The sequence below is a fragment of the Salvelinus fontinalis genome, chromosome 26, assembly GCF_029448725.1.
Source record: "Salvelinus fontinalis isolate EN_2023a chromosome 26, ASM2944872v1, whole genome shotgun sequence".
In the NCBI taxonomy this organism is placed as follows: domain Eukaryota; kingdom Metazoa; phylum Chordata; class Actinopteri; order Salmoniformes; family Salmonidae; genus Salvelinus; species Salvelinus fontinalis.
In genome coordinates, this window is record NC_074690.1 from 15840943 (window position 1) to 15855357 (window position 14415).

The 14415-nt window shown below is 46.4% G+C and overlaps 1 protein-coding gene across 2 annotated transcripts in view; it reads left to right on the forward strand.

The window, feature by feature from the left end:
• Positions 1-14415, forward strand: part of LOC129823727 (low-density lipoprotein receptor-related protein 8-like) — a 228828-nt gene that overhangs the window by 36335 nt on the left and 178078 nt on the right. The window lies entirely within an intron of this gene.

Here is a 14415-nt window from a genome sequence, read left to right on the forward strand (position 1 = left end):
ACACACACACAGTGGAAACCAGATCTGGAGTTACAACTAAACTAGAAAAGTCATTCTCCTGTTACTGGAATGAATGGGTATACTGTACATCGTTAATGCACGACGATGTACTTATAATGCAATGTGAGACTAGTCACAGGAATGAATGACCTCTTTATAATGTCTTATTACATTTACATTTACATTTACATTTATTACCATCTGTTAGGATCCTGACTAAATACCAGCCATTTGGGGCACTTGAACATTTTAGCTGCATAGAGAGACATAGCATGTATAGGCCTTGCAATGAGACATAAAGATACATATGTGCTTATAACAGGTAATACAGCATTTATAACTGTTGAGAAGGACGAACCAACTGTTCTGTGTACTCTTCAAGGATCATCAATTAGATTTTTTTGATTTCTTAAAGGGATGGTTGGGGGGCCCGGGAACATAATGATCAATCATCCGTAAAAAGAAGCCCGTCAGATTCACAAAAATCATCATTATTTCTAACCCTCATTACATTGGTTCAGGATCACGTGTCTCTCTTTTATTTCTGACTGGAAATACTTGCTCTACTCCTGTATCAAGAACTGCATCAGGAATCCTGATTAGGGGCATCCGAGTGGCTCAGCGGTCTAAGGCACTGCATCTCAGTGTGAGAGGCGTCACTACAGACACCCTGGTTCGATTCCAGGCTGTATCACAACCGCCCATGATTGGGAGTCCCAGCGTGCGGTGCACAATTGGCCCAGCGTCGTCCGGGTTAGGGATTGGCCGGGGGTAGGCCGTCATTGTAAATAAGAATTTGTTCTTAACTGACTTGCCTCGTTAAATAAAGGTAAAATATAAATAAAATAATCATAATAAAATGGCCGTAGTCCACTGTCTGATTCACCATGACTCTTCTGTCAGACTGCTGTCTGATTCACCATGACTCCTCTGTCAGACTGCTGTCTGATTCACCATGACTCTTCTGTCAGACTGCTGTCTGATTCACCATGACTCTTCTGTCAGATTGCTGTTTGATTCAGACTGACTCCTCTGTCAGACTGCTGTCTGATTCACCATGACTCCTCTGTCAGACTGCTGTCTGATTCACCATGACTCCTCTGTCAGACTGCTGTCTGATTCACCATGACTCCTCTGTCAGACTGCTGTCTGATTCACCATGACTCCTCTGTCAGACTGCTGTCTGATTCACCATGACTCCTCTGTCAGACTGCTGTCTGATTCACCATGACTCCTCTGTCAGACTGCTGTCTGATTCACCATGACTCCTCTGTCAGACTGCTGTCTGATTCACCATGACTCCTCTGTCAGACTGCTGTCTGATTCACCATGACTCCTCTGTCAGACTCTGCTGTCTGATTCACCATAGCTCTTCTGTATCAGTAGATGTGATTAGAGGTCGACCGATTACGATTTTTCAATGCCGATACCAATTATTGGAGAACCAAAAACCCGATACCGATTAATCGGCCGATTTTTATATATATATTTGTAATAATGACAATTGCAACAATACTGAATGAACAATGAACACTTTTATTTTAACTTAATATAATACATCAATAAAATCAATTTAGTCTCAAATAAATAATGAAACATGTTCAATTTGGTTTAAATAATGCAAAAACTAAGTGTTGGAGAAGAAAGTAAAAGTGTAATATGTGCCATGTAAAAAAGCTAACGTTTAAGTTCCTTGCTCAGAACATGAGAACATATGAAAGCTGGTGGTTCCTTTTAACATGAGTCTTCAATAATCCCATTTAAGAAGTTTTAGGTTGTAGTTATTGTAGGACTATTTCTCTCTCTACCATTTGTATTTCATATACCTTTGACTACTGGATGTTATAATAGGTACTTTAGTATTGCCAGCCTAATCTCAGGAGTTGATAGGCTTGAAGTCATAAACAGCGCAATGCTTGAAGCATTGCGAAGATCTGCTGGATATCGCAGTAAAGTGCTGTTTGAATGAATGCTTACGAGCCTGCTGCTGCCTACCACTGCTCAGTCAGACTGCTCTATCAAATCATAGGCTTAATTATAATATAATAACATGCAGAAATATGAGCCTTAGGTCATTAATATGGTCAAATCCGGAAACTATAATTTCGAAAACAAAATGTTTATTCTTTCAGTGAAATACGGAACCGTTCCGTACTTTATCTAACGGGTGGCATCCCTAAGTCTAAATATTGATGTTACATTGCACAACCTTCAATGTTATAATTATGTAAAATTCTGGCAAATTAGTTTGCAACGAGCCAGGCGGCCCAGACTGTTGCATATACCCTGACTCTGCGTGCAATGAACGGAAGAGAAGTGACACAATTTCCCTAGTTTAATATTACCTGCTAACATGAATTTATTTAAACTAAATATGCAGGTTTAAAAATATATACTTGTGTTGTCACGTTCCTGACCTATTTCTGTTAGTTTGTTGTATGTGTTAGTTGGTCAGGACGTGAGTTTGGGTGGGCATTCTATGTTTTCTGTTTCTATGTTGGTTTAAGGGTTGCCTGGTATGGCTCTTAATTAGAGGCAGGTGTTTGGCGTTCCTCTAATTGAGAGTCATATTTAGGTAGGTTGTTTCACAGTGTTCGTTGTGGGTGGTTGTCTCCTGTGTCAGTGTTTGTCGCACCATACGGGACTGTTCGGTTTGTTTTTGTACATCGTCATTTTGTGTAGTCTATTTTCCCTGTTCGTGCGTTCTTCGTGTTTAATGTAAGTTCGTCGTCCAGGTCTGTCTACTCCGTTTGTTGTTTTGTTAGTTATAGTGAAGTTCGTGTTTTTTCGTCTTGTCCTTAAATAAATTATGTGTTCACAACCCGCTGCGCCTTGGTTCCATCACTACTTGTCATGTTTTGTCTTTGATCATCATGTCTTGTCCCTGTGCTTCCCTCTGCTGGTCTTATTAGGTTCTTTCCCTCTTTCTATTCCTCTCTCTCCTCCTCCCTTTTTCCCTCTCCCGCTCTCTCTCTATCGTTCCGTTCTTGCTCCCAGCTGGTTCTCATTCTCCTAACGACCTTATTTACTCTTTCACACCTGTCCCCTATTTTGCCCTCTGATTTGAGTCCCTATTTCTCCCTCTGTTTTCCGCTTCTGTCTTTGTCGGATTCTTGTTTGAGGTTAGCTGCTCTGTGTCCTTGTTCCGCCCTGTTGTGTTTTTGCATTTGTCAGATGTTGCGTGTGAGCAGGTGTCTATGTCAGCTACGGTCTGTGCCTTCCTGAAGCGACCTGCAGTCTGTGGTCGCGTCTCCAGTCGTTCCTCTCTACTGACAAGAGGTTTTCAGTTTCCTGTTTTGGATTACCTTTGATAATATCCAGGAACATCATTGTTTGTTTAAAACTGGAATAAAGACTCTGTTTCTATTACGTCGCTTTTGGGTCCTCCTTCATCAGCATAACACTACTCCTCCTTTTCGGTTGAAGAGGAGGAGGACTACCGTTACATGTGTATTGATTTTAAGAAAGGCGTTGATGTTTATGGTTAGGTACATTGGTGCAACGACAGGGCTTTTTTCGGCGAATGCTCTTGTTAAATCACCCGTTTGGCGAAGTAGGCTGTGATTCAATGACAAATGAACAGGCAGCGCATCGATTATATGCAACGCAGGACAAGCTAGATAAACTAGTAATATCATCAACCATGTGTAGTTAACTAGTGATTATGTTAAGATTGATTGTTTTTTATAAGATTAGTTTAATGCTGGCTAGCACCTTACCGTGGCTCCTTGCTGCACTCGCATAACAGGTAGTCAGTCGGCCACGCAGTCTCCTCGTGGAGTGCAATGTAATCGGCCATGATCGGTGTCCAAAAATGCCGATTACCTATTGTTATCGGTCTAATTTGTTATCGGTGTAATCGGTCGACCTCTAGATGTGATACAGCTACCAATCACAGCCCAGACTCTTTGTGTCTTCATGGCCAGTTCATTTGATAGCCTCTTGCCATCATGGGTTTCGATGACGAAGTGTCGCAGTACAGTATCCATAGCCGATCATTGTTGGAATGATTATGGATTGGAGGTAGGTCTCTAGAGTACTTATGATGGATTACTGCTGTGAGAGAAATGCCTGCAGGTGGGTGAGATGAGACACACAGCATGAAGAACATCCACAGGGCTGGAATGATTGACAGGTAGATCATGATCAGCAGTATAACAAAGCCCCTGTGTTGACTGGCTGGCTGGCTGACTGACTGGCTGGCTGGCTGACTGGCTGGCTGGCTGGCTGGCTGACTGGCTGGCTGACTGGCTGGCTGGCTGGCTGGCTGGCTAGCTGGCTGGCTGATGAAGCCAACCGAGACAGCTAGTCAACAGTGTGATGAGAGCTGGGGCAATTTGTCCTCGTTAATGTCATACTGAAAGACTAGAGACACATCCTAAATGGCACCCTATTCCCCACATAGTGCAGAGCTTTTGACCAGAGCCCTATGGGTCCGAGTCGAAAGTAGTCCACAGTTTAGGGAATAGGGTGCCATTTGGGAAGCAGGCTGTCTGAGTCATACTTGTTATTTTCAGTTTTCTCCCTTTGAAAAGCAGTTGGAGCTGGGCTGTGTGTGTGTGTGTGTGTGTGTGTGTGTGTGTGTGTGTGTGTGTGTGTGTGTGTGTGTGTGTGTGTGTGTGTGTGTGTGTGTGTGTGTGTGTGTGTGTGTGTGTGTGTGTGTGTGTGTGTGTGTGTGTGTGTGTGTGTGTGTGTGTGTGTGTGGTTTTGATTCTCTTAAGTCTCTAAGTTGCTGTTGTTGTTATCTTACACATAACACGGGTTAGATAATGGTGTGTGTTTAATTCATTGGCCTGCTAGTTTTGTGTTACTGTAACTCTAATTCTCTTTAGGGGCTTTATTGGCATGGAAACATATGTTATCATTGCCAAAGCAAGTGAAGTAGATAATATACAAAAGTGAAATAAACAATAAAAATTAACAGTAAACAATACACTCACAGAAGTACCAAATTAATAAAGACATTACAAATGTCATATTATGTCTATATACAGTGTTGTAACGATGTACAAATAGTTAAAGTACAAAAGGGAAAATAAAAAACATACATATGGGTTGTATTTACAATAGTGTTTGTTCTTCACTGGTTGCCCTTTTCTTGTGGCAACAGATCACAAATCTTGCTGCAGTGATGCACACTGTGGTATTTCACCCAGAAGACATGGGAGTTTATCAAAATTGGATTTGTTTTCAAATTCTTTGTGGGTCTGTGTAATCTGAGGAAAATACGTGTCTCTAATATGGTCATACGTTTGGCAGGAGGTTAGGAAGTGCAGCTCAGTTCCCACCTCATTTTGTGGGCAGTTTGCACATAGCCTGTCTTCTCTTGAAAGCCAGGTCTGCCTACGGTGGCCTTTCTCAATAGCAAGGCTATGCTCACTGAGTCTGTACATAGTCAAAGCTTTCCTTAAGTTTGGGTCAGTCACAGAGGTCAGGTGTTCTGCCACTGTGTACTCTCTGTTTAGGGCCAAATAGCATTCTAGTTTGGTATGTTATTTTGTGAATTCTTTCCAATGTGTCAAGTAATTATCTTTTTGTTTTCTTATGATTTGGTTGGGTCGAATTGTGTTGCTGTCCTGGGGCTCTGTGGGGTGTGTTTGTGTTAGTGAACAGAGCCCCAGGACCAGCTTGCTTAGGGGACTCTTCTCCAGGTTCATCTCTCTGTAGGTGATGGCTTTGTTATGGTTTGGGAATCACTTCCTTTTAGGTGGTTGTAGAATTTTAACGGCTCTTTTCTAGATTTTGATAATTAGCAGGTATCGGACTAATTCTGCTCTGCATGCATTATTTGGTGTTTTACGTTGTACATGGAGGATATTTTTTCAGAATTCTGTATGCAGAGTCTGAATTTGGTGTTTGTCCCATTTTGTGAATTCTTGGTTGGTGAATTTACCCCAGACCTCACAACCATAAAGGGCAATGGGTTCTATAACTGATTCAAGTATTTTAGCCAGATCCTAATTGGTATGTTGAATTTTATGTTCCTTTTGTTGGCATAGAAGGCCCTTATTGCCTTGTCTCTCAGCTCGTTCACAGCTTTGTGGAAGTTACCAGTGGTGCTGATGTTTAGGTCGAGCTATGTATCGTGTTTGTCTGCTCGAGGGCAACGGTGTCCAGATGGAATCTGTATTCGTATCCTGGTAACTGGACCTTTTTTGGAACACCATTATTTTTGTCTTCTCACTCTCTGTGCTCTACCCCCATGGCCTGTCTCTCTCTGTGCTCTACCCCCATGGCCTGTCTCTCTCTGTGCTCTACCCCCATGGCCTGTCTCTCTCTGTGCTCTACCCCCATGGCCTGTCTCTCTCTGTGCTCTACCCCCATGGCCTGTCTCTCTCTGTGCTCTACCCCCATGGCCTGTCTCTCTCTGTGCTCTACCCCCATGGCCTGTCTCTCTCTGTGCTCTACCCCCATGGCCTGTCTCTCTCTGTGCTCTACCCCCATGGCCTGTCTCTCTCTGTGCTCTACCCCCATGGCCTGTCTCTCTCTGTGCTCTACCCCCATGACCTGTCTCTCTCTGTGCTCTACCCCCATGGCCTGTCTCTCTCTGTGCTCTACCCCCATGGCCTGTCTCTCTCTGTGCTCTACCCCCATGGCCTGTCTCTCTCTGTGCTCTACCCCCATAGCCTGTCTCTCTCTCTGCTCTGCTCCATGGCCTCTTTCTCTCTCTCTGTGCTCTGCTCCGTGGCGTCTCTTTCTCTCTGTGTGCTCGGCTCCGTGGCGTCTCTCTCTCTGTGTGCTCTGCTCCATGGCCTCTTTCTCTCTCTCTGTGTGCTCTGCTCCGTGGCGTCTCTCTCTCTCTGTGTGCTCTGCTCCATGGCCTCTTTCTCTCTCTCTGTGTGCTCTGCTCCATGGCCTCTTTCTCTCTCTCTGTGCTCTGCTCCGTGGCGTCTCTCTCTCTCTATGTGCTCTGCTCCGTGGCGTGTCTCTCTCTCTGTGTGCTCTGCTCCGTGGTGTCTCTCTCTCTCTGTGTGCTCTGCTCCGTGGCGTCTCTCTCTCTCTGTGCTCTGCTCCATTGTGTCTCTCTCTCTCTGTGTGCTCTGCTTTGTTGCGTCTCTCTCTCTCTGTGCTCTGCTCCATTGTGTCTCTCTCTCTCTCTGTGCTCTGCTCCATTGTGTCTCTCTCTCTCTCTGTGCTCTGCTCCATTGTGTCTCTCTCTCTGTGTGCTCTGCTTTGTTGCGTCTCTCTCTCTCTCTGTGTGCTCTGCTCCGTGACGTCTCTCTCTCTCTCTCTGTGCTCTGCTCCGTGGCCTCTCTCTCTCTCTGTGCTCTGCTCCGTGGCCTCTCTCTCTCTCTGTGCTCTGCTCCGTGGCCTCTCTCTCTCTCTGTGTGCTCTGCTCCGTGGCGTCTCTCTCTCTCTGTGCTCTGCTCCGTGGCATCTCTCTCTCTCTCTGTGTGCTCTGCTCCGTGGCGTCTCTCTCTCTCTCTGTGCTCTGCTCCGTGGCATCTCTCTCTCTCTCTGTGTGCTCTGCTCCGTGGCATCTCTCTCTCTCTCTGTGTGCTCTGCTCCGTGGCATCTCTCTCTCTCTCTGTGTGCTCTGCTCCGTGGCCTGTGAACTCAGATTATAATTAGTTCTCTCATCATCTTCTTTATCTGGGTAGTTGATGATTAAAGATAACGTCCTACTGTGCAGCTTCTTATAAACCTGAAGGACTACATCCTGGTTGAATTGAAGTGCACAATGGTCAGCATTCTTTTTCTCACTCACTATAGAAAGTGTAAAGATAGCCTATGGGTATTTTTCAGGAAACCAACACCATTGACCGTTTTGTTGCAAAATAATCCATTTAAGGCATGTAGTTCAGACCTGATCACAATCCAACGCCTCTGTGCTCTGACTAATACACGCCCACGACACAAACTGCTGCTTGTATGAAATAAATGGATTATTCTTTAACAAAACCGTCAATAGCCTCACTGAAATAGAGAGTGTCACGATTTACAACAAGGCAGGACAGTTATGGATGGATGAAATCGGGGTTGATTTTAAGAGCTCATTAAAATACTGTGGGTAGGGAACTCACTGCTTTTTCAATGGTGACTTGTTGGGCTGGTAGTTCTGTTTTTAGTCCATTGGGCTATGATTACTGTAGTTCTGTGTTTAGTCCATTGGGCTATGATTACTGTAGTTCTGTTTTTAGTCCATTGGGCTATGATTACTGTAGTTCTGTGTTTAGTCCATTGGGCTATGATTACTGTAGTTCTGTTTTTAGTCCATTGGGCTATGATTACTGTAGTTCTGTTTTTAGTCCATTGGGCTATGATTACTGTAGTTCTGTGTTTAGTCCATTGGGCTATGATTACTGTAGTTTTGTTTTTAGTCCATTGGGCTATGATTATTGTAGTTCTGTTTTTAGTCCATTGGGCTATGATTACTGTAGTTCTGTTTTTAGTCCATTGGGCTATGATTATTGTAGTTCTGTTTTTAGTCCATTGGGCTATGATTACTGTAGTTCTGTTTTTAGTCCATTAGGCTATGATTACTGTAGTTCTGTTTTTAGTCCATTGGGCTATGATTACTGTAGTTCTGTTTTTAGTCCATTGGGCTATGATTACTGTAGTTTGAGGTATGGCAGCAGCTGAACATGTGTGTATTTGTATAGTGTGGAGATTAGAACACAGTTCAGTGGACTGGGATGCTGACCAGACCAGATAATGGGTCAGCTGTTCGGGAGAGCGGCCATATTCAGCCTATCTCCCCTAAATGTTTACCCAGACTGGGGACAGGGAAAAGGGGATACCTAGTCAGTTGTATAACTGAATGTGTTTTCTGCATTGAACCCAACCCCTCTGAATCAGAGAGGTGAGGGGGGGGGGGGGGGTGTCCATGTCCTCGTTGCCCTGGGAACAGGTTGTTGTTGTTGTGGGTTAACTACCTTGCTCAAGGGATTTTTTCCCACCTTGCCGCCTTTGGGATTCGAACCAGTGTCTAGTACAGGGGTGTCAAATTCATTCCATAGAGGGCCTAGTGTCTGATGGTTTTTGGTTTTTCATTTCAATTAAGACCTAGACAACCAGGTGAGAGGAGTTCCTTACTGAGACCTAGATAACCAGGTGAGAGGAGTTCCTTACTGAGACCTAGACAACCAGGTGAGAGGAGTTCCTTACTAAGACCTAGACAACCAGGTGAGGGGAGTTCCTTACTGAGACCTAGACAACCAGGTGAGGGGAGTTCCTTACTGAGACCTAGACAACCAGGTGAGGGGAGTTCCTTACTAAGACCTAGACAACCAGGTGAGGGGAGTTCCTTACTGAGACCGAGACAACCAGGTTAGAGGAGTTCCTTACTGAGACCTAGACAACCAGGTGAGGGGAGTTCCTTACTGAGACCTAGACAACCAGGTGAGGGGAGTTCCTTACTGAGACCTAGACAACCAGGTGAGGGGAGTCCCTTACTGAGACCTAGACAACCAGGTGAGGGGAGTTCCTTACTGAGACCTAGACAACCAGGTGAGGGGAGTTCCTTACTGAGACCGAGACAACCAGGTGAGGGGAGTTCCTTACTGAGACCTAGACAACCAGGTGAGGGGAGTTCCTTACTAAGACCTAGACAACCAGGTGAGGGGAGTTCCTTACTGAGACCGAGACAACCAGGTGAGAGGAGTTCCTTACTGAGACCTAGACAACCAGGTGAGGGGAGTTCCTTACTGAGACCTAGACAACCAGGTGAGGGGAGTTCCTTACTGAGACCTAGACAACCAGGTGAGGGGAGTCCCTTACTGAGACCTAGACAACCAGGTGAGGGGAGTTCCTTACTGAGACCTAGACAACCAGGTGAGGGGAGTTCCTTACTGAGACCGAGACAACCAGGTGAGGGGAGTTCCATACTGAGACCTAGACAACCAGGTGAGGGGAGTTCCATACTGAGACCTAGACAACCAGGTGAGGGGAGTTCCTTACTGAGACCTAGACAACCAGGTGAGGGGAGTTCCTTACTGAGACCTAGACAACCAGGTGAGGTGAGTTCCTTACTGAGACCTAGACAACCAGGTGAGGGGAGTTCCTTACTGGGACCTAGACAACCAGGTGAGGGGAGTTCCTTACTGAGACCTAGACAACCAGGTGAGGGGAGTTCCTTACTGAGACCTAGACAACCAGGTGAGGGGAGTTCCTTACTAAGAATTAGACAACCAGGTGAGGGGAGTCCCTTACTGAGACCTAGACAACCAGGTGAGGGGAGTTCCTTACTGAGACCTAGACAACCAGGTGAGGGGAGTTCCTTACTGAGACCTAGACAACCAGGTGAGGGGAGTTCCTTACTGAGACCTAGACAACCAGGTGAGGGGAGTTCCTTACTGAGACCTAGACAACCAGGTGAGGGGAGTTCCTTACTGAAACCTAGACAACCAGGTGAGGGGAGTTCCTTACTGAGACCTAGACAACCAGGTGAGGGGAGTTCCTTACTGAGACCTAGACAACCAGGTGAGGGGAGTTCCTTACTGAGACCTAAACAACCAGGTGAGGGGAGTTCCTTACTGGGACCTAGACAACCAGGTGAGGGGAGTTCCTTACTGAGACCTAGACAACCAGGTGAGGGGAGTTCCTTACTGAGACCTAGACAACCAGGTGAGGGGAGTTCCTTACTGAGACCTAGACAACCAGGTGAGGGGAGTTCCTTACTGAGACCGAGACAACCAGGTGAGGAGAGTTCCTTACTGAGACCGAGACAACCAGGTGAGGGGAGTTCCTTACTGAGACCGAGACAACCAGGTGAGGGGAGTTCCTTACTGAGACCGAGACAACCAGGTGAGGGGAGTTCCTTACTGAGACCGAGACAACCAGGTGAGGGGAGTTCCTTACTGAGACCGAGACAACCAGGTGAGGGGAGTTCCTTACTGAGACCGAGACAACCAGGTGAGGAGAGTTCCTTACTGAGACCTAGACAACCAGGTGAGGGGAGTTCCTTACTGAGACCTGGACAACCAGGTGAGGGGAGTTCCTTACTGAAACCTAGACAACCAGGTGAGGGGAGTTCCTTACTGAGACCTAGACAACCAGGTGAGGGGAGTTCCTTACTGAGACCTAGACAACCAGGTGAGGAGAGTTCCTTACTGAGACCTGGACAACCAGGTGAGGGGAGTTCCTTACTGAAACCTAGACAACCAGGTGAGGGGAGTTCCTTACTGAGACCTAGACAACCAGGTGAGGAGAGTTCCTTACTGAGACCTGGACAACCAGGTGAGGGGAGTTCCTTACTGAAACCTAGACAACCAGGTGAGGGGAGTTCCTTACTGAGACCTAGACAACCAGGTGAGGAGAGTTCCTTACTGAGACCTGGACAACCAGGTGAGGGGAGTTCCTTACTGAAACCTAGACAACCAGGTGAGGAGAGTTCCTTACTGAGACCGAGACAACCAGGTGAGAGGTGTACCTTACTGAGACCTAGACAACCAGGTGAGGGGAGTTCCTTACTGAGACCTAGACAACCAGGTGAGGAGAGTTCCTTACTAATCGGTGACTTTAATTAATCAATCAAGTACAAGGGAGGAGCGAAAGCCCTCAGACACTCGGCCCTCTGTGGAATGAGTTTGACACCTGTGGACTATTGTAGCTGACCCGTATCATACTGGCTAAAGACTGCTCTCAGAGTAAGGAACCATCTTAAGTTTGGTAAACAACCATCTAATGTTGCAATTTGGGTGGACTATCCCTTTAACATGAAAAGATATAGTGATTCGTTATGAAGAAATGACTAGAGGGCTAGTGCATCTGTTTCTGTGTGAATTTCACACATATATTACGGAGAACTAAATCCTTTAACACATTTCCAAACCACAGAAACATCACGCCGCCCAACAGACGTGTTGAATTTATTTGTCCTTCTCACTCTTTAATGAAAGTGGGATTTAGGCGAGGCTGAGGAAAGGAGCACCTATAGGAGCTTAGAATATCATTGAGAAGAAGGCTGAAATACTTGGAATTAAGTAGAGTATTTTGGCAGTGAGATCTTATGATGGAGGGAGAGCTGTGGAGAGTCTGGTCTTAGGCAGCAGGGAGTTAGCAGTCAATCCTTCTCTCACTGCTGTTTGGAAATCCCTAGCAAGGATCACGTGATGCTCTTTTCCTCAGCTGCGCCTTTGCTGTATTTAAAGAATAGGTTCTTTAAGGAGAATCTAAGGCCGTTTTAATTAGACAGTTGTATTTTAACTGGATTCGTTTCATCAGTGTTGCGTTCATTTGTCATCAGTTGTAATGTTGCCGTTTTGGGGTTGAAGAGCAGGGATGGGCAACGTTGATGGGGGTGGGAACTCATCGTGAGGGACCGCAGTGGCTCCTGGGTACCATCATCCATGCACCTTGTGTATTCTATTATTTCAACTCTCAACAGTAAGACCCCGACTGAGTTCCAACAAACAATACTTGTTTTGTGTGAAATTGCCAAACCCGGTTGAAGAGGGTGGTGGTGGGTTGAAGAGGGTGGTGGTGGGTTGAAGAGGGTGGTGGTGGGTTGAAGAGGGTGGTGGTGGGTTGAAGAGGGTGGTGGTGGATTGAAGAGGGTGGTGGTGGATTGAAGAGGGTGGTGGTGGATTGAAGAGGGTGGTGGTGGATTGAAGAGGGTGGTGGTGGATTGAAGAGGGTGGTGGTGGATTGAAGAGGGTGGTGGTGGATTGAAGAGGGTGGTGGTGGTGGGTTGAAGAGGGTGGTGGTGGGGGGTTGAAGAGGGTGGTGGATTGAAGAGGGTGGTGGTGGTGGATTGAAGAGGGTGGTGGTGGTGGTGGTGGATTGAAGAGGGTGGTGGTGGTGGTGGTGGTGGTGGATTGAAGAGGGTGGTGGTGGTGGGGGGTTGAAGAGGGTGGTGGTGGTGGGGGGTTGAAGAGGGTGGTGGTGGTGGGGGGGTTGAAGAGGGTGGTGGGTTGAAGAGGGTACTGGTGGTGGGTTGAAGAGGGTGGTGGTGGAGATGGGTTGAAGAGGGTGGTGGTGGTGGGTTGAAGAGGGTGGTGGTGGTGGTGGTTTGAAGAGGGTGGTGGGGGGTTGAAGAGGGTGGTGATGGATTGAAGAGGGTGGTGGGTTGAAGAGGGTGGTGGGGGGTTTAAGAGGGTGGTGGTGGATTGAAGAGGGTGGTGGTGGGGGGTTGAAGAGGGTGGTGGTGGGTTGAAGAGGGTGGTGGTGGTGGATTGAAGATGTTGACACGCATACCTTTTCTGTCTCCTCTCCTCTTTCTGTCTCCTCTCCTCTTTTTGTCTCCTCCTCTCTTTCTCATCTTCTCTTTCTGTCTCCTCTTTCTCCTCTCTTTCTATCTCCTCTCCTCTTTCTGTCTCCTTCTCTTTCTGTCTCCGCCTCTCTTTCTCCTCTTCTCTTTCTGTCTCCTCTCCTCTTTCTCCTCTCTTTCTGTCTCCTCCTCTCTTTCTCCTCTTCTCTTTCTGTTTCCTCTCTTTCTGTCTCCTCTCCCCTTTCTGTCTCCTCTCTTTCTGTCTCCTCCTCTCTTTCTCCTCTCCCCTTTCTGTCTCCTCTCTTTCTGTCTCCTCCTCTCTTTCTCCTCTTCTCTTTCTGTCTCCTCTCTTTCTGTCTCCTCCTCTCTTTCTCCTCTTCTCTTTCTGTCTCCTCTCCTCTTTCTCCTCTCTTTCTGTCTCCTCTTCTCTTTCTGTCTCCTCTCCTCTTTCTCCTCTCTTTCTGTCTCCTCTCCTCTTTCTCCTCTCCCCTTTCTGTCTCCTCTCTTTCTCCTCTTCTCTTTCTGTCTCTTCTCTTTCTGTCTCATCCTCTCTTTCTCCTCTTCTCTTTCTGTCTCCTCCTCTCTTTCTGTCTCCTCCTCTCCATCTCCTCTTCTCTTTCTGTCTCTTCTCTTTCTGTCTCCTCTCTTTCTGTCTCCTCTCTTTCTGTCTCCTCTCCTCTTTCTCCTCTCCTCTTTCTGTCTCCTCTCCTCTCCTTTCTGTCTCCTGTTCATGATGATGAACCTGCTGTATCTTACCAGACTCCAGGCTACTCTACGTTGCTCAGCTAAGTCAATCATTCAATCCGTCCACATCTTTTTTTTGTTCACGGTACATACTCTTACTTTGGTGTCTTATAGAGGATGAGTTAGACAGTACAATACACAGTACACACAGTAAGGTAGCAGTATAGAAGCAGAAGTTAAGGGAAGCCATATGGAGTGGGTGATCTTGGCTAAGAGGGAGGGATGTGAAACTACCTGAACTGTAGTGTGTATGTGTGTGTGTGTGTGTGTGTGTGTGTGTGTGTGTGTGTGTGTGTGTGTGTGTGTGTGTGTGTGTGTGTGTGTGTGTGTGTGTGTGTGTGTGTGTGTGTGTGTGTGTGTGCGTGCGCGCTTTGCATTTGTTTTTTCTGAGTCTGTGGAGGAGGTAACCTAAGTTGAGCATTAATAGAAAATACGCAGTGAAACCTGAAAGGAGCTGGATAAATGAAAAGGTATTTCTGAATGCCAGCGTGGCTCTGAGGGAGTGGTGTGCTTTCTGCCCA